Source organism: Diachasma alloeum, unplaced genomic scaffold (assembly GCF_001412515.2).
Source record: "Diachasma alloeum isolate Michigan unplaced genomic scaffold, Dall2.0 Dall_scaffold_00544, whole genome shotgun sequence".
NCBI lineage: Eukaryota > Metazoa > Arthropoda > Insecta > Hymenoptera > Braconidae > Diachasma > Diachasma alloeum.
Genome location: NW_021680676.1, coordinates 153,007 through 178,581, shown reverse-complemented (window position 1 = coordinate 178,581; position 25,575 = coordinate 153,007). Strand labels below are relative to the sequence as shown.

Sequence of the window (25,575 nt, the reverse complement as noted above, 5' to 3'; positions counted from 1 at the left end):
AGAGAGAGAGAGAGGGAGAGAGAGAGTGGGAGAGAGAGAGAGAGGGAGAGAGAGATAGAGAGGGAGGGAGAGCGGGAGAGAGAGGGAGAGACAGAGAGGGAGAGAGAGAGAGAGAGAGAGAGAGCGAACGGCTGACGAAAAATCTCAAATGATTCTCGCATTCAGTCCGTGATGTTCCACAGGCCCGTGCGCGCATGCGCAAATGTTCGCAAAAATGCTGTAGCGAGTGGGAGCGAGACGAAGACTTCTCTCTCGCACAAAAGGTTCTAATTCCCGGCGCCATATTTAGGGGTTGGAGCTAGAAAATTGCGTTTAACTTTGAATCCATAGCAGATTCGCGGGTACGATCAACACAAAATTTGTGGTAAATGATCTTATAAAAAATATGGAAGAAAAAAAAAGAAATTCATCAATTCAATGTTAAGATATAAATAGCAACATATATTAAATTCGCTCTGAATAAATAAAGAAGCTATTGAAAAAAAAACACTGATATTCCGAATAACAAAAAAAAAATTCATTAACTTCAATTTTTTAAATGGAAAACATTTTTTTTCCCCATCTGATCTTCACGCAGCTCTGGGGGATGAACGGTTGGGAATAGGGGTCAAGTGTCCCAAACATTTTTTGTGTAGAATCTTGAGGTCTACAACTTTGTATATCACGTTTTTGGACGTACAGCGCGTTATTCACGAGTTATTTCGAAAAAACGGTTTTCAGGGGTAGTTTTTTGGCTTTTTCTACCCCCGCACAAACTTGGGGAACCTTAAACATGCGCCATTAGTTTCATACGCCCAAATCACAAATTGTATAAAAAATGGAGCCTGATTAGCAAACATTCGTATGTTAGACCTTCGTTCATTGGACTACTCCGGACTCACTCGACGCCGGAGAGCCGTTCGGGGTTTCTCCGCGCTTTTGAAAATTCATTCCTCCGCTCCTACTTGAGATTAAGTAATGAAATCGCTGTCATTTATTGAGAATTCAATTCTCTATCGATCGGCATCGGTTTCATTCCTTCATCTTAATTAGGGTGGGAGAAATGAATTTTCCAATCGGGAGAGCCGCTCCGGGCTCACTCGACGTCGGAAAGCCGTTCGGGGTTTCTCCGNTATACCAACAGTTCCGTAGGCTCCATCGTAGTCCATGCGCCACCGCTATGAATTTTGCTGTTGAACACTTTACATTGGCCCTGCTCATCTCCCCTATAATCTCTGGTTCTGACCGTGGGTCACGGAGGGAGTACAAGTTAGTAATTCCTCTTATGGCCATAGGGCAGCGCTTTCGTCTATCACACGTACACAACCGATGTTTGATGCCTTAGTGGCTTTGTTTACTCTTCAAAGTGACGTTAATATTGTTGGATTTCATTCGTTATAATCGAATTCCATTATTTATAATCGAATGACTGGGGTTAATTAGTGAGAAAAAAAAATGAGGCGGGTGTGTGCATTTCCTGGGGGTAAATCTGGAACAATAAATCTACAATAAATAAATACAATAAATAAACGCAATAAATCTACATGAAAAATAATAAAAATTCATCGTTGACACCATGCTCCTTTTGAACGTATTTTATTTGACTATTGTTTCATTAATTATTTCAAGGACAAAGATTTTCGTATAACTGGTACAGAATTCGTTTGACAAATTTTAATGTTAATTTATGAACAACATTTGATCCATAAATTGTTGATTCTAGATTCAGTAATTTCACTCCATTCAAGAGATTAATGATGCCCGATACATTCTCCACTGATTGAACTTTATCAAATGTTATCCATGGGACTGGCTTATTTTTATACATGACACCGACTTCTAAATTTTCTTTAATCATGTTGAATGTGGCGCCCTACGCCAGTCTCCTTATTACCGACAGTGTGGCTGACTGTGTCGCCACGGCGCCGTTGCGCCTCTATGTGATATACTCGTACTATATACCACTTGTGCCTCGACCGTCGTCGCGTTACGTTGCTGAATAAAACTTCATTACATTTACGATAATAAAACTGTGTTTAATCGTTATTTTAATCCTAAATAACCCTTCAATTCACTATTCTCATACCTTCTTGATAAGTTCCCAATACTTCTACAAAAAAAATGCAATGTTCGTGTCTCACATCAGCCCAGTTACACGGTTTTTCCACACCTTTAATATTATTGTATAAATCGCGAAAAGTGAATTTTAGAGGAGTGGAATCATACATTTTTGATTTTATCGGATTCTGAGACATGTTGATTAATTGAGTACTTATAGTTTCATAAATAAATGAATAACTTATCTATACAATTAATAACTCCGATTATCAGAGAATTTTATCTACAATTCGTACGTCTTATTCACAATTTCAACATTATATTAATAACTGGGATTTATAAGTAATAATTATTGTCCTTACATGAATATGCCTATAACTCATACGTCTTTTTATTACAATTGAGTGTTTCTATCCATAAGCGCGATTTACAATTAATAATTGATATGATTGGAGGGTTAGATCTACAATTCATACGTCCCATTAATATTCCGGCTACTCTTTCGTAGTTGCAAACCAGTATTTGCAAATTATATAGCCTGATTTTCACTTCGCCTTCAACTCATCTTTAGAGAAGGTTTATGTAAAAAATTGTTTATTCCGTAACCCATTGTAAATGTGATGTGTCCAGATGATCACTGCACTTGTCAATGGCTGCGATAACTGAAAGGGAGAAATAATTGAGAACGATATGATGGAGAATATTTCTATTTATCATGAAATTTGTAGAAATCAGCGAATTTTGTTTGCTTGAATAGAAAAAATGGAATAACAGTCGTTTACTAACCTCCATTCATAGGTTGTCAACTGGATTTACTCAATCTTCTTCATTATCCCCAAACACATTTCTCACTTGGTTAGATCACATTTCTCGGAATATCACAGTACTATAAACGTACGATTACGGATATAAATCAATTTATTAATTCAACAAAATCCACTCTGTTCGTTACATTAATTGTTTAGGCCCACTTTGCTATATTTTACCCTCTCCCGTCGTCGTGCAACTGGGCGATTGAAATGCCACCTACAACACTTGAGAAGCCCGGATTGTGGTTTCATGTGCCATGCATGGAGTTCGGCCTCCTTACCTCTATTCTTCATGCCTCTGGTTTCAAAATACTTTGATACTGAAAGTCAAAACCCCGGGTTCTTAAAATAAGAATCTTTGGATACTGGAATGAAGAACCCCGGATTCTTGAAACAAGAACCGTTGAGTACTGAAATCAAGAACCCTGAGTTCTCAAAGTAAAGGTAACAAAGTGAGGGTTAGAATATAAGGGTCTAAACATAAGTTCATGCAATGAGGGTCAGAAAATGAAGGGAAACAAGTGGGACTCTAGCACTGAGGTTTATAATAGGAGGGCTGAATAGGGTAGGAGGGGGTCGGATAGAGCCACCAGACAATTGAGATTATAATGTAAATGTCAAACAATAAAATTCCGATTATAAGGGTAAAAAATGAAAGGTTAGAATATGAGTATCTGTATCCCCCAAAAACAAAAAAAAATTTTTTTTTTGAAAAAACCGACCAAGTGCACCTTTGTAAGCATTGTATTTTTTCAAAAAAAAATTGTATTGCTTCTCAGAAAAAAAATTGAAAAATTGTCGAGTAACCATTTTAATGCCTTGTTGTGGAAAAATGCCCGAGTACTTATTTATGGATAATTGTTTCTGGGAAATTGAAAAAAGTGCAGAAATAAGGAAGAGTGCCAAGTTCATGAGGTTGAACTTGTGATTTCGAAAAACGACAGAACTTTTCATAACATCTAGAAACAATTTCAGCTTTTTTCTACAGTCGGCTTGTACTGTTGCAAATTTTATAAGTTTGAACTCATCAATGTCAACTCAATATTGTCTATTCCTGTGAGTTACGGAGTGGGTACGACCATAAAAAGTGTGGTTATCCACACAACGTGAATGAAAAAGAGTGTCAATACGAGTGTTTCTTTAAAAAAAAATTGTTCAGAAAATTCTCCGGACCAACGTACTTAGCGCGGTTTTTTATCTTAATGCGGATCCTTATTTAGGAGTCTATTGTTTGAGATTTGAGATCCACTTTGGGACTCAGAAATTACTTTGAAGCATACTACACCTTGCTACGTGTTCAAATCTTTAGATAGTCAATTGTGTGATTGTGTTGGATGGAATTGCCGGATAGTTCAAGTTAATGCCTTAAGCTGATTCTTTTCCATTTTCACATATTTTTATTTTCATGAATAGAAATTGAATTAATTAAGGTAGTGAACGCCAGGTAGTTATCGGCATTCGCGACATAAAAGCATCGAGATGGTTCATTCCACCATGGTGTCAATATAAAGCGACAACTCTCCGCAATGAGTGTTTCAAAAAACTGCACTAAGTACGTTGGTCCTGAGAATTTTCTGAACAATTGTTTTTTAAAGTAACACTCATATTGACACTTTTTTTCATTGACTTCGTATGGATAACCACAATTTCACATTTCCATGAAATGGTTACTCGGCATTTTTTCAATTTTTTTTGCTGAGAAACAATACAATTTTTTTTTTTGAAAAAATACAATGCTTACAAAGGCGCATTTGACCAGTTTTTTCAAAAAAAATTTTGTTTTTGTTTTTGGGGGATTTCAATCATTTTTCCAGACGGAGTGACTCACGTCACAAGGAAAGACTCCAGATAATATGCAACATCATTTGGATTTACTTTGCTCCCAGAACAAAATATAAATATCCTTGGAGTTCCTTGGCGATTGCTTTTCGGCAACGGTTAAATCATGTATACCATGTATACACTCGCTTGTTTACATTTCAAGATATCGAGTACATTCAGTAGCGAAGTGGTGAACCGGGTTAAATCGATTTTGACTTTTGGAGCTAGCGAAATTGTTCTCATGATCCTTTTTATAACCTTCACTTTTCTCTACAAAAAAAGTCAAGACAAAAATTTTTTCATTTCTTTTAGATTCCGGGATATTCGTCAGAAACTGATTAGTAGTCAAAATTTACTTGACCGGACTTACGCTTCATTACTGAATTTTCATTTTTTTGTATTCAAACAAACCTCCTATGCTCCATATCTCTTGAACGAATTACCGGATTTTGTTCTTCGTCATTTATAGTGCTATTTTTACCTCAGTTGGATTTTTATTGTTTATTTACATAGTTCTCTCATAAATTATTTTTCAAAGCATCGTCACTCATGGATTCCCATTCAGAAAACATCTGTCATTTTTTCCATATTCTACAAGGGTTTTACATATATTTGTTGAGGAATTAATATAATATTGTCAAATTATTGCACGGACAGGGAATGAAATTTTCAGTAGGATGAATGTTACAATTCTAATGATCTATTTTACCACGCGAGTGACTACCATCGCCACCATCGGAACCAATCTGAACTACTGCGTGACATGATTTTAGGGGTCCCACCACCCGCTTTTTGCCCTTCTTCCCTGTATTCCTGCATGCGAAAGTGAGAATTCGAGTTGCGCTACCAACTCAATGGCTTGAGTGTGACCGTTCTTGTTTAGAAGATAATTGGAACGCGAAAAACGTGTATGCCAGTTCGTTGCTATATGCATATCTTCGTAAATATTGAACGAATTTAATTAATAATTGCATCAGTGGAAAGCGGATTGGTGATTTATATAGGGTAACTAAGGAGAGTTTTCGTCTAAATAGTGGCTTTTTTATTAATTGATGGAAAATCAGTTGAGGGTAGTGGGAGGGGAAGTTGTGTCGTGTATAGATACACGGTAGCTCTCGCCGTTTTGTTGTGAGGTTATGAGGCGCGACTTGGCTGATATATTACCGTGTATCTCGATCGATTTAAGGATCAGGAACTGAATGCCAGGCAATGAGGCCGAGAAAATCAGAATGAACTAGTGGATTGGGCTGTTCGTCGCTCGCTGCGCTCGCTCCTATTGCGGGTGGGTTGGTAGCGGATGTATTCATGTGGGTCTGACCCGTCGGACGGGTCGCACCAACAACTTACCGATATTATTATTCGTACCATTTTGACTGAAAGAATCCTTTTCAACTCTCAATACTCTGTTTATTTGTTCATGAGAAACCCTTGTTTTTAATTACATGATATTCATAACTATACTCACATCATTACATTGCCAGGGAGGAAAGCATCGATTTCCGTACTGTTCGTAAAGTCATACTCAAGCGACATTTTGGTAAACACAGTTCTCACTTGATAATTTTATTAAAGCACACGCCGGTTCGACACAGTCGGTGTACATGCCGGAAGTAGACGCAAAAACTTGGTCAATCAAAAAATGTCGCGTTCATGAGAAATGTGTCGCATTTTCATGAGACAAAGTACACCACTGATCTCAGCATTTGTTTTCATATAATATTTCTCTTAACTCGAAATACGATAAGATTTCTAGTATTGAGAGTTAATATTAACATCGGAGTGATATAAATAATGAGAAATTTGGAAAAACAACACACTTTCTTAGCAACTAACTTCAGATGAGTTAGTGACCAATTAGTAGAGGCGCCAGTCGATAACGATGTATTCCAATTGGAATTTTTTTATTTCTCATTTATTGATAGAAAAACGGCAATTTTTGGAAGGAATCGAAGAGAAGTATGAAATTTTTTTCATTATAATCGTTCTATATGTGATTTTCATGAGATTAAGAAAGTGTTCGTGGCTTTTTTGTCATTTTGAAATTTTCTTTCCGGGAAAACTCAAAAACCACGAAACAGATATCAGCCAAAATCTAATCCGCTCTAAGTTGAATGAAAACCTATCGATTGAAAAAAAAAAAGTCAAATCGGACAATTCGTTCACGAGAAATCGTTAACCAAAATTTTGACCACGTACATACCTAGTAACACACACACACACACACACACACACACACAGACATTTTGTTTAAAATTATGTAGGAACATCGAAAAGACCTTGAAACATGGAGATTTGATGAAAAATCGATTTTTGATTTTCGGGGCCATTACAATAACTTCCCTGCCGGGAAGTTAAAAAGTGAGAATCAGAAACACGAATTCCATTTTCTGAACCTCAGATTCCCTATTCTTTCACTTTCACTTTCTTCATCTTCTGACCTTCACTATTTTACCTTTATATTGTGATGCTCATTGCCTAACCCCTATATTACAACGCTATGCTCCGTTCATTATAGTTTGACAACCATCATCTGACCCTTATTTTCTTAACCTTACTTTCTTACCAACCATTTTTGACTCTTTTATTTTGATATCCTTTTTTTTACCTTTACATCGTTACTTTCATGTTTTGGCCCTCACCGTTTGACCCTCAATTTTTGACTCTATATACTGACTCTCCCCTTTTGGCCCTTCTATTTTCTTCCCCACTTTCTTACGTTTATATTCTGACGTTCACTTTTCGGTCCCTAATATCCTGGTCTTTCCTCTATGTCCCCTATTTCGACCACAATTACCTGACTCCCACTTTTTTCTCTTCATCCGCTGACCCTCATTTTTTTATCCTTATATTTGATACTCAAGGATTTTATTTTAAAAATCCAGGGTTCTTGATTCCACTACCCAAACATTCTTATTTTTTGAATCCTACATTCTTGATTCTAGTATCCAGAGATTCTCATTTTTTAAATCTAGGGTTCTTGAACTCAATACTCAAAGATTTGTATTTTAAGAATCCGGGGTTCTGGATTTCAGCCCCAAAGTTTCCTGAAACTAGAGGAAATGCGGATTAATTTAAGTACCATGGGTATTATTATTTCATAAGGCCGATAAGCGGCGATTTGGGAGGAGTGTGAAGTTTGCAACACGAGGCGTGGTACAGTCGGTGAAGAGGATCGCCGAAGGCGAACTGAGTTAGAGACTACCACGCCGAGTGCTGCAAACTCATACGACTCGCAAACCAACGCTATCAGCCGAATGACATAAGTAGTTAAGTAATGCCGGTTCTGGGTCAACGTTTTAGCGGAGACCTGGCCAAAGGGCCCCCGCGAGGGGGTTGGGTGGGTGTAAGGGTTAATTAATCCGCGCTAATTAATTAATTATTGATTGATTTAATTATTGATTAATTAATTAATTAAGTAAGTAATTATCAATTCATTAGTAGGTTCTGGATCAACGTTTTAGCGGACACCTAGTCGTTGGGCCCAATAGGGGAGGGGTCAGATGAAAGTGGGTGGGTAGGTGGTTGATTAATTCGCGGATCCGTGGTTTTAAGTCGCGGGTTAATTAATTTAATTCGCGGTTTGATTAGCGGGTCAATTAATTTGATTCGCACCGACTGTAATGGTTGGGTGGGTGAGGTGTTGCTCCGGCGGACATCCAAGCTAAGCAGCGTTGAGCTGGGTTAGTACTTGGATGGGTGACCGCTTAGGAACACCTCGCTCGCACAAAAAATGCGGGCGGTAGAGGTACGGTGTAGCGGCCTAATATCTCCATCTAGTCAGTGTGACAAATGGATATATTAGGGCACTGCACAATCGGCCGGCTGTGTGACTGTGGTTTTACATGGTTTCCCGTGCAGTCCTAGCTCGAATGGGGCACAGCTAAGAGTAAGACGGCCATGATACCGCAGATAACAATGAGAGGAAAAAGAAAGGAGGGGAGGCAGGCTATAGAGGAGGGGTTTCAAATCGAGAATTACTTCGATAAAACCAATGAAATAGAAAGAAAATAAATAATTTGATTCACGTTTTTTTCGGTCAAATGAGGCTCTATTGGCGCCTTGTCAATCCACCACCCACGAGGGAGTGGCTGAAAGGGTTGATTACTTCGCGGCTCGCGGGTCGCCGTTTAATCCGCGGATTCATTAATTAATTCACGGTTTTGGACTCCGAGACGCTCTATCAACAACCTAGTTAATGTAATTAACGCAAGAAATTGTATGAACGGGTTAATTAATTCGTACTAATTGATTAATTAATTAATTAATCAATCCATCAATTATGAAATTCATTAGCGGAGACCTGGTGAAAGGACTATGCGAGGGGGCTGAGTGGGTGGAAGGGTTAATTAATCCACGGTTGACTGCCTAATTCGCGGTGTCATTCACGTGTCGCGGTTTGATTTGCAGATTAATTCCGCAGATCACGGCTAAATTCGAGAGTCGATTAATTAATTAATTAATTAGTACACCCGAACTTCTCACTACACTGCCGCGAGGGGTGAAAGGGTTAACTAATTCGCTGCTTTAGTTTCCTGTAGAAATCATAGAAGGGGCTATTCTTCAAACATTGACACCTGGCTCCACTTGACATTTTCCAGACATGTCTGAACTTGAGGTTTCCGGTACTTTCTCGTCTGCCGCCCCCCTTCGTGTGAAATTGTTGTTGATAACGATATCAATATATAAATTTGCAGATTAATTCCGCAGATCACGGCTAAATTCGAGAGTCGATTAATTAATTAATTAATTAGTACACCCGAACTTCTCACTACACTGCCGCGAGGGGTGAAAGGGTTAACTAATTCGCTGCTTTAGTTTCCTGTAGAAATCATAGAAGGGGCTATTCTTCAAACATTGACACCTGGCTCCACTTGACATTTTCCAGACATGTCTGAACTTGAGTTTTCCGGTACTTTCTCGTCTGCCGCCCCCCTTCGTGTGAAATTGTTGTTGATAACGATATCAATATATATTATTATTCATTTTAAAAAGAAGAGTTCAGAAGGGGAGGGAGTATGTATATATGCAAAGAATTTTCGCCTGAACGTAAGATTATCAGTCCTTTGATGGTTACCACTCGTAGAAACAAACGTTATTAATAATAATGTGAAAAAATTATTTATTGAAAAAAGAAAGGTTTAAGAGTGGGTGATTTATGTATATAAACGAAAAAATTCCCGCACACATCATCAGTTCATCTTGTCGCTCTCCATGAAGGATAGCTTCAAACGACGGGAATTAAAGGAACGTTTAGACCTCCTGAAAAACATTCAAGAAGTGAAACAAGTTATACAGTACCGAAGTGACATCAAAATACTCTGCTCCAGTCTGCAGAAGACTCGAATTTAAGCTTACTTATCATACCCACGTGAAAAAAAAATCATTATGGATTTCAATAAAATCAACATTGTGGCCCAAATGAAAAATCTTCATCTTATCAAATTGGCGGATCTGGAAGCTGGAACATTTTATATCATCACTGCAACTCGCAAGGTGGAGACAAAGTATGGAGTTGGTGTTACTCTTCATCTCTCAGATACACAGTTTTCGTGAATAATCGACTGGCCAAGTATTTCGCTGAAAATCCCAAGATGTTCGAGAATTTACCAACAACATCTTGAAAAGGGCTCACCAACGTTGGAATATCTAGGTGAGAAATACAACAATCTTCGCCTACATCCTGATTCAAACGTGAAAATTGAAAATAAAGCAGATGAAGCAAATTTCAATGTGATGAATACTATTGCAGAGTTCAAAGAACTTCTCTTGGTGAAAATATCTGAATTGGAACGCAACTATTAATACACCATCACAGCTGCCTCCAAAGTCAAAACCAAGCATGGAATGAGTGTCATCCTCCATTTGAATAATGCTTATTCAGTTTTCCTGAACCGAAGGATATCAAAATTTTTCATTGGTAATCCTTAAGAATTTGAAGATTTGCTGAATAAAATCAAGAAAGGCGCACCAAAGTTGGAGTATTTGAGTGATGAATACAACGAAATCAAATTCCATGAAGAGGATGAGGAGATTGTTGCTTAACTTACACATTAAATAGAACAATATTTTCATTTTTTTTTCTTTACTGGTAATTTTTTTTACAGAATGATTTTTATGATTATAACTAATGTAATAGTATATATGAAATATATGAATACATATTTTCAATTTCAATTCAATTTCATTTATTTCATTGATGTTACAATAGTTTTCTTTGTTTTACACCTTCACAAGCCTTTTAAACTCTCAACTTCTTCTTTTAAATAATGTTATAAATATTCATATAAAGATATATAGATATAAAGATTTTCCTATGTACTATATAGAGATTTATAATATTACGTGGCAGATCTCCCATGAACACTCTTTTCGCCCCCCCCCCCCATGTCATCAACAATTTAGGCCCCTTTATTATAGGACCTTTTACTTTTACTCTGTGACTTGTCACCGGTAATATCAATACTACTCATCTGGGTCTACATTTTTCCTCTCTTCTTCTTCTCCTTCGCTGTCCTCAATGCTTTCTCCATCCTTCCCAGTCTATCACACATCTTCTTTGGCGGTTCCTTAAGCACCTCTATTAGCCTGCTCCTCCAATATCTTCGGCTACTTTTTCTCCTCCAGTCTTTCCACCACTTCTCATTCTCCTGTTCAACTCTGCTCATAAGTACCTTACAGCCTACTACATGCTACAGTATTTCACTTTCTTTCCCGCATGCCCTGCATTCATTGGTTTCACAGCCTTTCTTTCCCCCTTGCAGCGCATTACCACATCTCCACCTCGCCCAATCTGTCCTCTGCTTCTCGTTTAGTTTCTTAACCAACCAGTGTTTGCTCATTTCTGTATCCTCCTTGATCTCCCTATAGTAGTCGCAGTAGCTTGACTCCTCTATTCTTCCCAGGTCCCTCTAGACCTCTTGTTCTTCTGTTACCTCTACCATTATCTTCAGTCTTTTTTCTGCCTCTTCCTCCTCGCCAGCCCGCAGGCACTCTACAAATTCGCCCTCTCCTAACGTGCTCAACCTTTCCTTGACTATCTTTCCCCATTTAAATGGCTGTCCATTCTTTATCCCTCTAATCTCCTCTCGTAGACCCTTCCTTGGCCATCCATTTTCTTTCATCTTACTCAGTTTGACTAGGAATGCTGCAGCTCTCCTGACGGCTTCGACCTCAATACTACGTATACCTCACTCTCTTCTCAATATATAATCTGGTGTATTCTTTGCCAATTCCATACTAGCCTTCGTATATCTCTTTTGAACTCTTTCTATCCTCTCTTGCCTCTTCCATCCCCAAAGTTCTACACCATTAAGAGCTGCCGCCTTTACTGTCGTCCCCATAAAGTAGAGTCTTCTCCTTATGCTTTTCAATTTGCCTCGCTTCATCTCCCCCCAGGCCTTGTTTACCAGGGTTTGAGCCTTCCCTGCTAGCTTCCCAGCATGTTTCGTGTATGTGTTCTTTGTTATAAACCAGAATTCCAAATGTTTAAACTCATTTACCACCTCTAACTTTTCTCCTTTATATTCCCAGCTCGTCATTTTCCACTTGCCCCCGTTTCTGAATACCATTATTTTAGTTTTTTCCACACTCACCTCCATCTTGTTTTCATCTGCCCATCTTTCCAATGTTTTCAACATTTTCGCCAGATCTCTTCCATTTTTAGCCATCAGGGCCGCATCGTCTGCATATAATAATGAATACACCTTCACTCCTGAGCCTGTGCCTATTGTCGCACCTCCATCTTTTTTCTTCTCGAAAGCCTCCACCATATCTTGAATGAATATGTTGAAAAGAATGGGGCTTAGAGGACAGCCCTGTCTCACTCCTTTGCCGGTCCTGAACTCCTCTGTCAACCCATCACCCACTATAACCCTATTCCTCGTATCCTCATAAATTCTCTGTGTCACTCTTAGGAATTTCCCCTTGATCCCCAACGTCTTCATCTTTTCCCAAAGCCTGCTCTTGTCCACCTTATCGAACGCAGCCTTGAAATTTATGAATCCAACGAACAGCTTGCCACCTTTTTCTTCAGCCTCGTACCTATCAACGTGTTCAGAACAAATATCTGCTCCATCGTGCCTCTCCTACTCCTAAATCCGGCTTGTGCTTCAGACAGCTTCTCCTCTTCTTCCAGCCACTTACCTAATCTTCGAGCCATAATATTTGCAATGATTTTGTATCCAATATCTAGTAGGGAAACTCCTCTGTAGTTGGCCGCCAAATTGACATCCCCCTTCTTGTGTATAGGGTAGATTGTAGCCAGTCTCCACCTTCTAATCATCTTCTCTTCTTTCCAGAGCCCTGTGACAATCTCTCACAATTCCTTCTTCCCGTCTTCCGGAAGATTCTTCCAGAATTCCACCGTAATTCCATCCTCTCCTACCGCTTTCCCTTTTTTTTAAACGATTCACCGCTCCCAGAATCTCCCAGTCTGTTAACTCTTTATCTAGTTTCTCTCCTTCCTCCTCCCTTAATATCCTGCCTTCCTCCTCCGTGTCATCCCGAGGGAGTCCCTGGGAATCTAATGCTTATTTCTCTACTGTGGAGCGCCTCCCACTCACCTCTGTCGACGGTTCCTCCTGGCTTGCCTCTTGCGCCTCCTCAGCTTCCAAGAGGGTCTTGAAATGCAATAGCACCTCCTCTTCCGAGATAGAATTGTGATCCTTCTTTTTCATTCCCCGCCTGAGCCAGTTCATAGCTATCCACCAATCTGCCATCGTCCTACTCGCCGCAACCGCCCTCTGCTTCTCTTCTATCCGTTCTCTGATCAACTTACCCCGAATCTTCTTCAACTCCCGCTTTGAACTGTTGTATAAGTATTTTGAGTTCCAGTCTCTCATTTTTCTGAACTTTCTAAGATTTTTAAACATCTTACGTCTCTCTCTTACATATTCTCCGTTATCCCAGATGGCTCTCTCCCGGCTTCCATCCCCTGAAACCATCTTCGCCTCGTGTGCCGCCTTCGCTGTTACCTCCACCAGTCTTTCCCAACGTTCGTCCATATTTCTGAACTCCTCCCCTCTCTCTTCCTATTCCTCGTTCCACTTCTCATTGAACTTTCCTTCTCGGGTGTCCTTTCATCTCAGCCTAACTTGTGTTTCTTTATTCTTGATATTCTCCCCTGCCTTCTTCCCGCTCCAGTCCACTTTGAAGACCATAGGTAGATGATCCGAACCTTCCTAGTCTACTGCCTGCATCTCTCTAAACCATTGTGGTGCCTCTTCTTCCTCTAGTTTAACTATCACATAGTCCAACACACTTCCCAAGCCTGTCCCTTCCCCTATGAATGTTATCATCCCCTCTTCATCACCCTTAACCCTTCCATTTTGAATCAAAATTGCTCTTTCCTCGCACCATTCCAAAAGCCTTCTTTCTTCATCTCTTATCGTTTTATCCTGTGAATTTTTCTCCTTTATCTTTGCCCATCCTTCCATCCCGCATTCTGCCAAGCCCTGCATTTCGCCTATCCTCGCGTTTAGATCCCCTGAGATGATCAGTTTTTCCTCTGAGCCTTCCATTTCCTCCACCAATATTTCCAACTTCTTCAGTACTTTCTGTAAATTGTTTCTCATATTATTATAAGTACTTATCACTACATAGCTAGTCCCATTCTTTTTCCCTTTTTTTTCAATTTGAGTCCATAGTCCCATTCCTCCACCGTCTAGTTCGCCTCCAGCGTTTTCCTGACACCCAAGAGGTGTCCTCCACTTGCCTTTCCTCGTCGATGTACCCTATTTGCCTCCTTTCCAAACCACTCGAATTGTTTATTCAGTCTATCCATCATCCTATTCATTCCCTTGCCCTCCAAGTGGGTTTCCTGGAAGATCACTACATCCATTTTTTTCCAGAGGTCTTCATTTTTTCCTATATTCGTTGCATTTTCCACATTCCAGTGCAACAACAAGAGTGGCTTGCCCTTCTCCTCTTCCCTTTCTCTTACCTGCGACTTAAAAGGGCCCTCTCCTCTCATTACTACCTCTATCTGTCTTCTGTTTCATTTCTCCCTCCACTTCGTTCCAATCCAGCCAAACTCCATCTACCCAAAGACTGTTGTAGCCAGTCTCTGTCTGCTTTCCTTTTCGCCTCTTTCTCCAACCAGACCTGAACCTCCTTCTGCCTATCCGTTAGGTCATCCATAATGAATACCCCCCATCCTGAATCTTTGAGTGTTGTCTTCACTTTCATCACATCTATCTTATGCTGTACTTCCTCCATTCTAGCCTTCCATCCTTCTCCTTCCAGCCTCTCAAGCCTCTGCACTCTCACTTGTACTTCCAATTGATAAAACAGCTAGTCCTCCAACTCCTCCTTCCTTCTCGTGAGCAGGGTCAAACCCTCAATTATCATGTTCTTTCGTCTTGCCTTCCTTTCCGCCTTTTCCGTCTCCCATTCCTCAATTGTTAGCCCCCTAGGTAAAGGGTTGTTGTAGTTTCCCACTACCACTGCTCCCTGCCTATCCTCATTCTCTCTCTCTCTCGTCATTATCATGTGCCTGGCTGCTACCTGGAGAGCTTCTCCCCCCATTGGGCGCATTCCCCTCGTTGCCATTCTCTCCAGCTTTTTGATTCTGCTCCTTGTCTCCCAGTTGTTGTTCTCCGTCCTTCATCTCGTCTTCATTCCAGCTCCCACCTTTCCTCAGTGTCGGTTCTTCCCTCAGAGAGTCCTCTCTCATCACGTCCCCCAAAAGCCCTGAATTCTCTCTACCTCCCTTTCCCTCCTGGACGTACCTCACTGAGACCCGGTCCCCCGGGCTTCCAGCACCCTCAACCCTCCTGTCGCCTGAACGACATGTGCCAAGGTCATCCCTTCCACCAGGGAGAGCCCAAGCGAAGGCAGTCCATTCTGTGAGCCTCTTACCTCAGAATTTCCGTTTATGTCACTCCTGTTGCCGTTCTTCGATCCCTTCCTCAATCCCTCGATCTCTTTTTCCAGCTCTCTCACTCGTTGTTTCCAAGCTTGTGCCACTGTTTTCCAGTTTTCCACTTTCTCAATCAGCTCGCTGACCTGATCCTCACTTTCTCTAAGGCGGTCCTGTATTTCTGTGAGCCTCTCCCTCCCTATCTCGTCTTCCTCACCGTCATGCCATCCCCTTCCCCTGTCGTCATTTGTGCCTCTCCCTCTCAGGTCCCTCAACTCCCTCCTGATCATGTGCTCCAAATCCGCCATCCTAGCCTCCCATTCTTCCTTCTGCCTCGTCTCCCACTCTATCATCCACTTTTCCACCTTCTCTCTATCAATTCCACTGGTCGTCAGCGGAGAGTTTAGGCCATCTTCTTGTATCCTGCTCTCGGAACTCAATGTAACTCGTCCCCCCCCCCCATTACTAACCTCTTCGACAATATCTCCTTCCTCGTTAATAACTCTCTGCCCAGCCTCTGACTCCTGGTTCAATGTTTTCTCCAACCACGAATCGTTAGGAGTGTCTGGTGTGTTTCCCCCACTGTTTATCAATGGTTTTTCCGCTCCATCTCCCAACGGTGTTCTCAGCAGATCACCTGATGCCCCGTCAACGACCTCCTGGTCCAACTCACTTCCATCCTGCCCCAAATTCACTGCTTCCTCACTTTTATCATTCTCTTCACCCTCTTTCGCTTCTGGAACATCTGTCACCTGCGATGACTCGAAGTCAATCCCTGACTCCTGGCTTTCTCCCACTGTTGTTCTGAACGGTGTTCTCTGCAGACTTCTTGGAGTGCTAAATACAACTTCCCTCTCTGCATCCTCCTTATCAGTCAAATCTGCTTCCTTCTCACTTCTATCCTTTACCGTTTTCTCCTGACTTTCAATTCGCATCAGTAATTAGCCGCTCGAAATGTAAAATCATTCGATGACAGTAGACAAAAACTTGAATTGCCTGATGATAGAAAGCAATCCATTGATTACAAGAATCAACGAAAACTCAGATATAGGAGTACCCCAAAGACACCAAAGCAGTTGTTGTCGAGTAGAGACGCCACTGAAGACAGTTATGAGACTACAGCTGACGATTCTTCATTTGATTACACTTTGAATGAGACTATCATTCCATCCTTAGGAAATTCACATGATGCTACTGTACTTCCAGCCATTGGCAGCTCACGTATTCTGAGTAAAAGTTCAAAGACCAGCACTGAAGAAATAGACACAGAAGAAGATGCCAGCACTCGTGCAGGGAAATATTTGGCACAAATCAACACAAGAAAATGGGACAAGGTTTATGATGTTCGCAAACTTACACATAATTTGATGATTGGAGACTCTCCCATATTTTTTGAGGATGAATTTCTTAAAGTAAAAACCATGAAATACGCTTGTACTGAGGGATTATTGGAGCTTCTTTTCATGAAAAATCCTGATAACACTCTAATTAGTGAGAGTGATATTGATGCATATAAGAATATCATACTTGCAACTAATGGGCATCATAACAATTGTAAATCTCGCGGAGGCATCCGAGAGCTGAATGATGAGAAATATGATAAATATATTTCACATTTTGCTGGATCAAAGTACTCTGGCATGGACCTTTTATCTACCTTCATGAGAGCTCAGCGACTCAGCAGAGTGGACTACATTTATTGGGATGATCCAAATGAACTTGTGGACCATCTTCGATTACTATTGGCATCACAAAGAGCTGGAAATCCGAGTCATGATAAAGAAATTATATCAATTATTGAAGAACTTCGCGAGGCGGGAATTATATATTAGAGTATGCACATTGCCATCTGTTGTCATTTGCGAAATGAGTGTTGACGTGTTTGGTCGCCACTTAACGTCTGATAGTGGCTGCTACAATCGAGGCCCACTCGGCGTTGGTTATAAGCTAACTGCAGATGATAATTATAATCTTCAGGATAAAAGGCTGAGTAATGTTGAAACACCAGTGGACCCGCACGATGCTGTAACTTTAGAGACTCTAAATACAAAAATTAACGAATGGCAAATTGATATAAAACGTAAGTGTGCAGATATAAATAGATGAATTGTTAGATTAATGAGAATACTGGAAAGAACACCAAGCGATCCCAAAAATGTCGGAGAATAAATTGGATGTTGTGACAGAATTACATCGTCCAGCACGAAGAAATTATCCTCGGCGACGAGTCAACATTCGTGATCTGGATGAAACATGGCAGGCAGATTTGGTGGATATGACAGCTTACGCGAAAAGCAATAATGGAAATAGATTTTTGCTCACTATAATCGATATTTTTTCGGAGTTTGCTTGCGCTGAGCCGATAAAAAGAAAAAATGCTCCGGATGTTACGACAGCTATGAGTTCTATCCTCCAAGGGGGGCGTGTGCCGAAACATTTGCATGTTGATGGTGGGAAAGAATTCTACAATTCTGAATTTCAAGCATTAATGAAAGAACATAATATCAATTTATATTCCACATTCAGTAATTTGAAGGCGTCCATATGTGAACGATTCAATCGAACATTGAAGAGTAAAATGTGGCTACAGTTCAGTTTGCGTGGAAATTACAAGTGGATTGATATGTTACCGGAGCTCATACGTGAATATAACCATAGAAAACATCGAACTATTGGTATGAGGCCTGCTGATGTAACAACAGAAAATGCAAAAAAATTACACCTTATTTACGCCGACTTTCGTGTGAACAGTAGAAGACCGAAATTTCGCGTGCGTGATAAAGTTCATATAAGCAAAGCAAAACATCTTTTTGAGAAAGGATATACCCCCAATTGGACTACGGAAACATTCACTATTCGAGAAATTAATAACACCAATCCGATCACATATAAGCTAAAGGATTATAGAAATGAATTAATTAGTGGCAGTTTCTAAGAGGAAGAATTACTGAAGACGAAACATCCAGATGTATATCTCGTAGGAAAAGTCTTGAAAAGAAATGGAAACAGACATTATGTTAAATGGCTGGGATTCGATAGTAGTTATAACAGTTGGATAAATATTGAACAATAAAAAAAATGAGGGTGGGGGGGTAGCGAGAGCTATATCAGCCTCCACTCATCTTTGAAATCATCAGTTTAGTGTGTTTGTTGAGCTAGACAACATGATCGTGAAGGTTATTGTGTTACAAGTCCTCGCGGTGACAATCTGTCAGGCTGTGGATTTCCTGAACACGGGAATTCATAGCCAAAGCGGTTTGCATTATGAAGTAGCAGGAAAAGTGCGTTTCACTACTGCAGAGTGGCGTCTTGCGACTTAAATTGACTTGAGAAAATTCATTTCTCAGAGACCGTTGGTAACACGAGAAATGCTCGAAAACATGAATCAAACATGTAAATACCATGCTGAGGATGAAAAATGTGTGACCGTTCTCCAAGCGGAAAATCTGTTGATGAAAGAGGAGAATGTGGAAAAATACATCAACTAATTCCTCTTTTTCATGAATGAATCAATGAGTGAAAAGCAATATGTACCCTCAGGATTCCTTGGGATCATTTCAGAGACTTTCTTTAGATCATTGAATGAAACTCAACTTGATTATGGAAATAACAAATAAAAGCAATGTTAATTCTCGACCACATATATTCAAGCAGGATTGCACCATCGGCATGATGAACTTGATGAAATGAAGAACCGGACGGCAGTAAGTCTCGCAGCTCTTCATGATGCTATCAAGTTAATTGAGGAGTTAGCCAAAAACGGAACTTTTTACGGTCAACCATATCATACTATGATGAATCGAATGAGAGATTGCTCTGATCATTTGATAATGGAGCTGGATAATTATCAATATACTTTGCAGACAATCATCGACGCTGTGTATTTAGCAAAGGTGGGAGTGGTTTACCCGGAATTATTCACATACGAGATACTTGAGTATGCTATCAATCATTTCATCACAACAAATCCGGATCGATCATTGGTTTTTTCTCTGTCGAGTGAACAATTGCACTCTGAAAAATTAATGAAAATTTCCAACACAAATGTTGGTTTTGAGGAGGGAAAATTGATAGTTCTGAATATTCCATTATTGAAGCCAACAGTTTACTACCGGAACAAAATTTATCCATAGCCTACGGCTCTAGTGTTCGGCCACCATCAAGGGTCAGCGTACATTCAACCTAGGGGCGACTACCTGCTGCTTAGTCAATATCATTATACCATGGCACGCTCCAAAGACATTGCCGAATGCTTGACCACAGATGATCATCAGTATATTTGTCAACTGAAGTGCCCATTCTATGATGCTACTTCTCAACCAATTTATGAGGCTGCAATGTTTATAACTGGTACACAACTTTCACCTCTTGCTAATTGTAGCATCAAACTGAGTTCTACCTTTGCGTCATATTGGAAGCAAACTGAAAAGGGGTGGCTATACTCAGTGCCCGAGAGAGAGAGGAGGTTAATTTTTCATGTGGAGGCGAATGGAGAGATGCAATGAATATCTCAGGCACAGGTATTCTTCAAGTCAAGACAGGATGTAAGGCTTATACATCATATGCAACCATGATTGGATATCAACCATTTGTAGAGATATCAGCGGAATATATCACTGCTATAAATTTCAATGTTACACAGATGGTGCAAAAATACGTTGAATTTCTCCCACAATATTATGTACAACTAGATGAGTTTTTATATGAGTGTAAAAAAGATGAGCAATCATCCGTTACTATATTATTTTTAGCAACAACACTGGGAATATTCGTTATTTGGCTTGTTGCACTATTATTTTTTCTAGTAACAAAACAAGATGAAACCGGTAGTGTAATCGTTGGGTGGATTAAGGAGACACATGTATGAGGAATTTTATTGAATAAAGAAATTTTTTTTTCAAAAAAAAATTTTTTTTCATTTTTATTTTTTTACCCTTCCTCCTTTACAAGTTATTTACAATATCACTGTTTTTAAATCCGTAAGGCAAGGTATCTGTCGTATTTGGCAGGAGAATGCGCTTATCATCGTGCTAACTCAGAGCTAGTTTTGTTTGATTAATTGTGAACACATCATGTTTGAAGGATCTGATCATATTTTGCGACATCCAAACATTTTTATGCTGGTCCAAGCAGGTTTTATAGTCGTCAAATGTGATACGCTTCACCGTTGATTTTTCACTCCTTTGGCGCGCGATTTTTCCCGATCTTCACCAGACACTTTCAAGCTGTACATTTTCGCTCAAAGCCCCACGAACTCAGTCATGACTTTACCATGATTCTCGTCTTTCATTAAACCTAATTTCTTCTTGTTCTTCAGAGGTATATTATATACATTATTTATTGGATAATCTGAAGTGTCGAATTTATCGATATCTGTTTTCATAATTTCATAAATATCCTCCACTTTAAAATGATAAATAAGACTATCAGTGTCTGTGTACAATAGTTTTGCTCTATCCTTAAAAGTATTTTTTATATAATTATAGTAAAAATCGTAAATGTATGTTTTAGAAATGTCTAGAATACTGACACCTACGTATATTGGCTTATTACATTTAATTTTTGTACGACTCATTTGAATTATTACCAAATCCTTATCAAAGATAATACTGCTATGAAAGTTGGTTTTCGGGTTTGATTGGCCGCTTGGGGGGATTATATGCTCTGGGCACAATGGTAAATCTTTATGCTCTTCATGCAATTTCTGTGGGTACTCCAGGTCAACCTCCAGGATGTATCCAGTCTCTGAGTCATCTGAAATCTTCAGGACGTTGAGGGATGACCAATCTTCCAGCCAACAGAAGTATCCATTCGGCAAATGATGAGTCATTCCTGCTCCGTATAAGTTGTTTACATCCAGATACATCAAATACGATTTTTCTTCTTCAGGTTTATACTCATCAGCTCCCATGTAGTGGTTATTTTCCCATCCATATCGGTTTGGACACTGCGACAGTCCGCCTCTAATACCTTTCTCAATGAAAAGGAGCATCTCAGGGTCTTGGAATAATTCCAATTGAACTCCAGTGATTTTTAACATTGCATCAAACGCCAGCCCTGGTGCTGTATAATAATGAAGAGGATCCAAGTTGTATGAGGCGAAACAACTCCATCGAAAATTCTCGAATATATCGGTCAGCAACAAGATATCAGTTTTCAAATATAAATCTGCGTATTCACTGAGTTTCTTGATGTCGATATTTCTCCATACATCACATGCATGATTGTAATCTTTATCTGATATATTCTCATCATTCAATCGAGAATAAAAGTCTTCTTTCCGAGGTAATTGGCGTGCACTTAATTTCTCCCATGAATCTAAGTATTCGTATGGGAAAACTCCTTTGTGTGTAACGAGTTCGAATTGTCGTTTTTGGGGGTAATGACTGGCTGTAATCCTCTTTTTTTCATCCTCTAAATATGACGAAAACCGACGTCGTTGGCCGAAGCGGCTAGGTGCGAGCCTAGTGTGCGAAAGGTTGTAAGTTTGATACCCCGTGGAACCGAGTTTTCAACCGGAGGCTCCGGCGAGCGGGAGGTCGCTAATATAGTGACCGCCTGTACCGGCATGGGTTTTCTGTGGTTTCCCATGCTGCTCCTATGTCCTATAGGAGTGCGAATGCAGTGCAGTGTAGAATCCACAGCCGCATGCATAGGGTTGGATAGGGCCGATTAGCTAATCAGAGGGCAGAAAGGGCCGGAAAAAAAAAAATATATATATGACGAAAGTTTATCAATATTGCTTGCCATAAAACTGCATGAGTCAATGAATCTCAAGTGGACTCTTGTCAATTTGACCGATTTCGTGGAGGAAACGTATTTCTCTTGATTAATTGGGAGTAATGTCACTGCGCCTTGGAATTGTTTTGCTAGAGATTTTTTAATAAAAAAAGGTGAGTCATAACCTGACAAATTGTGAAAAACTAGTGGAATTACATACGATTCCGTGTAATTCAGATTACAGCCGGGGTGAGCAGCACCACGATATTTGCCTGTGAAGTGGCAATGATCCCGATGTTTCACTGCTTTTTCGGTGAATGCTCTGCCACAAATATAACAATTTTTAGCTGCATTAAATGCTCGCTCCATTTCAAAAGTCAAGTTCATTTGCTCATTTCGCTGTAATTCAGAATCGACTTTTATCGCTAAAAGATGTAACTGCTCAATGAACCATTGTATGCAGTCTTTCCCACGATAAATAAAGAGTTCCGATTTTGAGTCATCATAACTACATTTCACATAAAATGCGGTACTGAATGGCACATGCTTTTGATATATTTTAGTGTTTTGATCATTGTCATTGAGTACTTTTTCCAATAAACATTCAGTATCAGCATACACAACATAGGGAACATTCAGTTGGTTTTTGAAATTTTGAAATTTCAAAATTGTTTCAGCACTATGGGGAAAAATCATTCGGCACCTGTTGATTGATACACAATCAACTCTATGATTAGTGTAGGCCTCTTTCTTGAAGAAGTGACACAAACACCAGTCACATATGAGTGTTTTATGTTCAGCTTTTGAAATTATGCACCAATTAAACGAGATAAATCTGAGATCCGTGTGTAGTGATGAATTCTTTCCTCTTCACCATCGAGGATGTCTTCTTTTTAATCATGAGAAGGTGAATCATTTTTCCTTCCTCATGCAGTGCGGTTGGAGGATTTCTGCTCAAGTAAAGTGGTACAATCCATTTTTTTCTGATTCTTCGCCACTATCAATTCCATATACATTAATCGAAAATTCATTCATTTTCTCAAACTTTGGAATGTCTTTTAATGCCATGGGGTAACTGAAGTTACCAAAGCTTTTCATGATAGTACTGAAAAGGGGGGTATGAGTTACGTCGTTTCTTGTTTTGAAGGTTGCAACGAGCGGCCATAATTGACCATAAAAAACAATAGGTATCGACTTTATTCTGAACGTTCACAACTGCATGTTTCTTTTTAATCCATTCAGGTAGTTCAACGAAGCTAGATCTCCCCCGCAATGGATTATATTCATTCATATTCACTTCTAAATTGACGTCAACTAATCTCCAGCCAGTCTTTTTCCTGGAACTCATCTGCTTTCACAAGAAGTTTTTTTCTTATGTGTTCATCAAACCACTGCCTAATATCAGTTGAATCAAGAATTATTTCATTTTTTGTATTGAAATATTTTTCTTCTTCAATAAGATGTTCATCTCAATTAGTTTCATATTCACATGTTAATACTACATTCACTTTCAAACTTCCTTCTTGTTTCAATGCATTTTTCAAACGTACTCAGAGCATTCGTCTAGCATCTTCTAAAAATTTGGGTATGTCTGGATTTTTCACGTTAATGATTACACCGGTTCTCATACGACCCTCAAAAACACTTTGTAAGTCCTCTCATCGAACTTTATCAGTTAAATTACCCCTTAAGTCTCCTCCTATCACTTCCAAGTTTTTAAATCTGGCATAGAATGCTTTCAGTCGTCATACCATGTGAGTTAAACGTCTTTTCTCACTATGACTCGCACTCCTCTTCAATAATGCATTAATTTCTTTCGAATGTCCTCTGATGTGATTAAGCCATTGTTGAATTTCCCTGGGTCTCCTATTCGTTTTCACTATTTCCTATGCATCCTCCAATGACTTCAATAATCTTTTACACGCGTTAGGATGCATGTTTACAATACAGACACTTTTCAGCTATTTTTTAGTATTACACTAAGAATAGTGTCTGTATTGTACAGACACTATTCTTAGTGTAATACTAAACACCATTTACAGTAAAGACACTAAAGAACTAGCGGAAAATCAAGGTGAAATTTGTTTATATAGATACATATGTGAGTATGCCTACGCTTGTACACTCTATAAAATCTTACGTGATTGGTTGAAAAAGAATCATGTGACTCATGGAAAATTATTAACAAAATAGCAACATTTTTTGTTCGTGGGGAAAGAAAATAGCTGAAAAATGTCCTGGATAACATTTCATCTTTGTGGTGCGATAGGACATCAAAGGGTCCGAAAACTCTGCTCCAGTTTGTCAAATATCATGTTCTTAGGGTTGTGAGTACACATGCGTTCCCAGGTAAACCGAAAAAGTCTATGTAAACAAAAGATTGCGTTCGGACATTTTCCAATGCATTTCTATCCTCATCAGTTTGCAGCAGATGGCGATTTTTCGGAAACACTGCTCAGTTTGTCAAACATCATGTTCTTAGGGTTGTGAGTACACATGCGTTCCCAGGTAAACCGAAAAAGTCTATGTAAACAAAAGATTGCGTTCGGACATTTTCCAATGCATTTCTATCCTCATCAGTTTGCAGCAGATGGCGATTTTTCGGAAACACTGCTCAGTTTGTCAAACATCATGTTCTTAGGGTTGTGAGTACACATGCGTTCCCAGGTAAACCGAGAAAGTCTATGTAAACAAAAGATTGCGTTCGGACATCTTCCAATGCATTTCCATCCTTATCAGTTTGCAGCAAATGAAGATTTTTCAGAAACTCCTCCTACTACAACTTGTGCAATTTGTCGAGGACTATGCCAAATTGGTGGGGGTACCTGTTTTTGGATGACTGATCCTCTACCTCTGCAAACACAGTACTATCATCAGTAAAGTGAAGAACATCTAAAAAAAATATATATATATGGATCTTAACCGTGAAGAGGATTTTTTGTTGGTGCGCCCGGGTTATGTGGCTGTGACACAAAATGTGTGGTGTCCTTGGGAGTGGGTTGAGCGGGGTGGTGCTGAATGGGTTTTGGCCCAGGTCGCGGGGGTAATAGCCCAACGTCATTTGGATGCCCACATAAGGAGAAATGGAGCTAACCACTTCATTGCTCTAAATATGGAGCCTGTGGATATTTCGTGGTAGACAAATTTACATCTATTCCTCCTGAGTGACGATTTCTTTGGATGGTGGTTCCCGAATAGGCCCAATCAAAACGAGGGATTCGAGGATAACTCTGATCTGGACAGTTGTGATGAACCTGCAAATCATTACAACGGCCCCAGATTACTACCGAACCCCCAACCTCAGGCTGGACCTGACGGGGCTGAGGAGAT

General features: G+C 39.7%; 1 protein-coding gene across 1 annotated transcript in view; it reads left to right on the top strand.

Annotated features, from left to right (window-relative positions):
* Positions 1-3,185: 3,185 nt before the first annotated feature.
* LOC107043036 (protein KRI1 homolog) overlaps positions 3,186-25,575 on the top strand; it is a 41,288-nt gene continuing 18,898 nt past the window's right edge. Inside the window, exon 1 of the mRNA XM_015264336.1 lies at positions 3,186-3,290. The gene's annotated coding sequence lies outside the window, so the exon portion shown is untranslated. The remainder of the gene's footprint in view (positions 3,291-25,575) is intronic.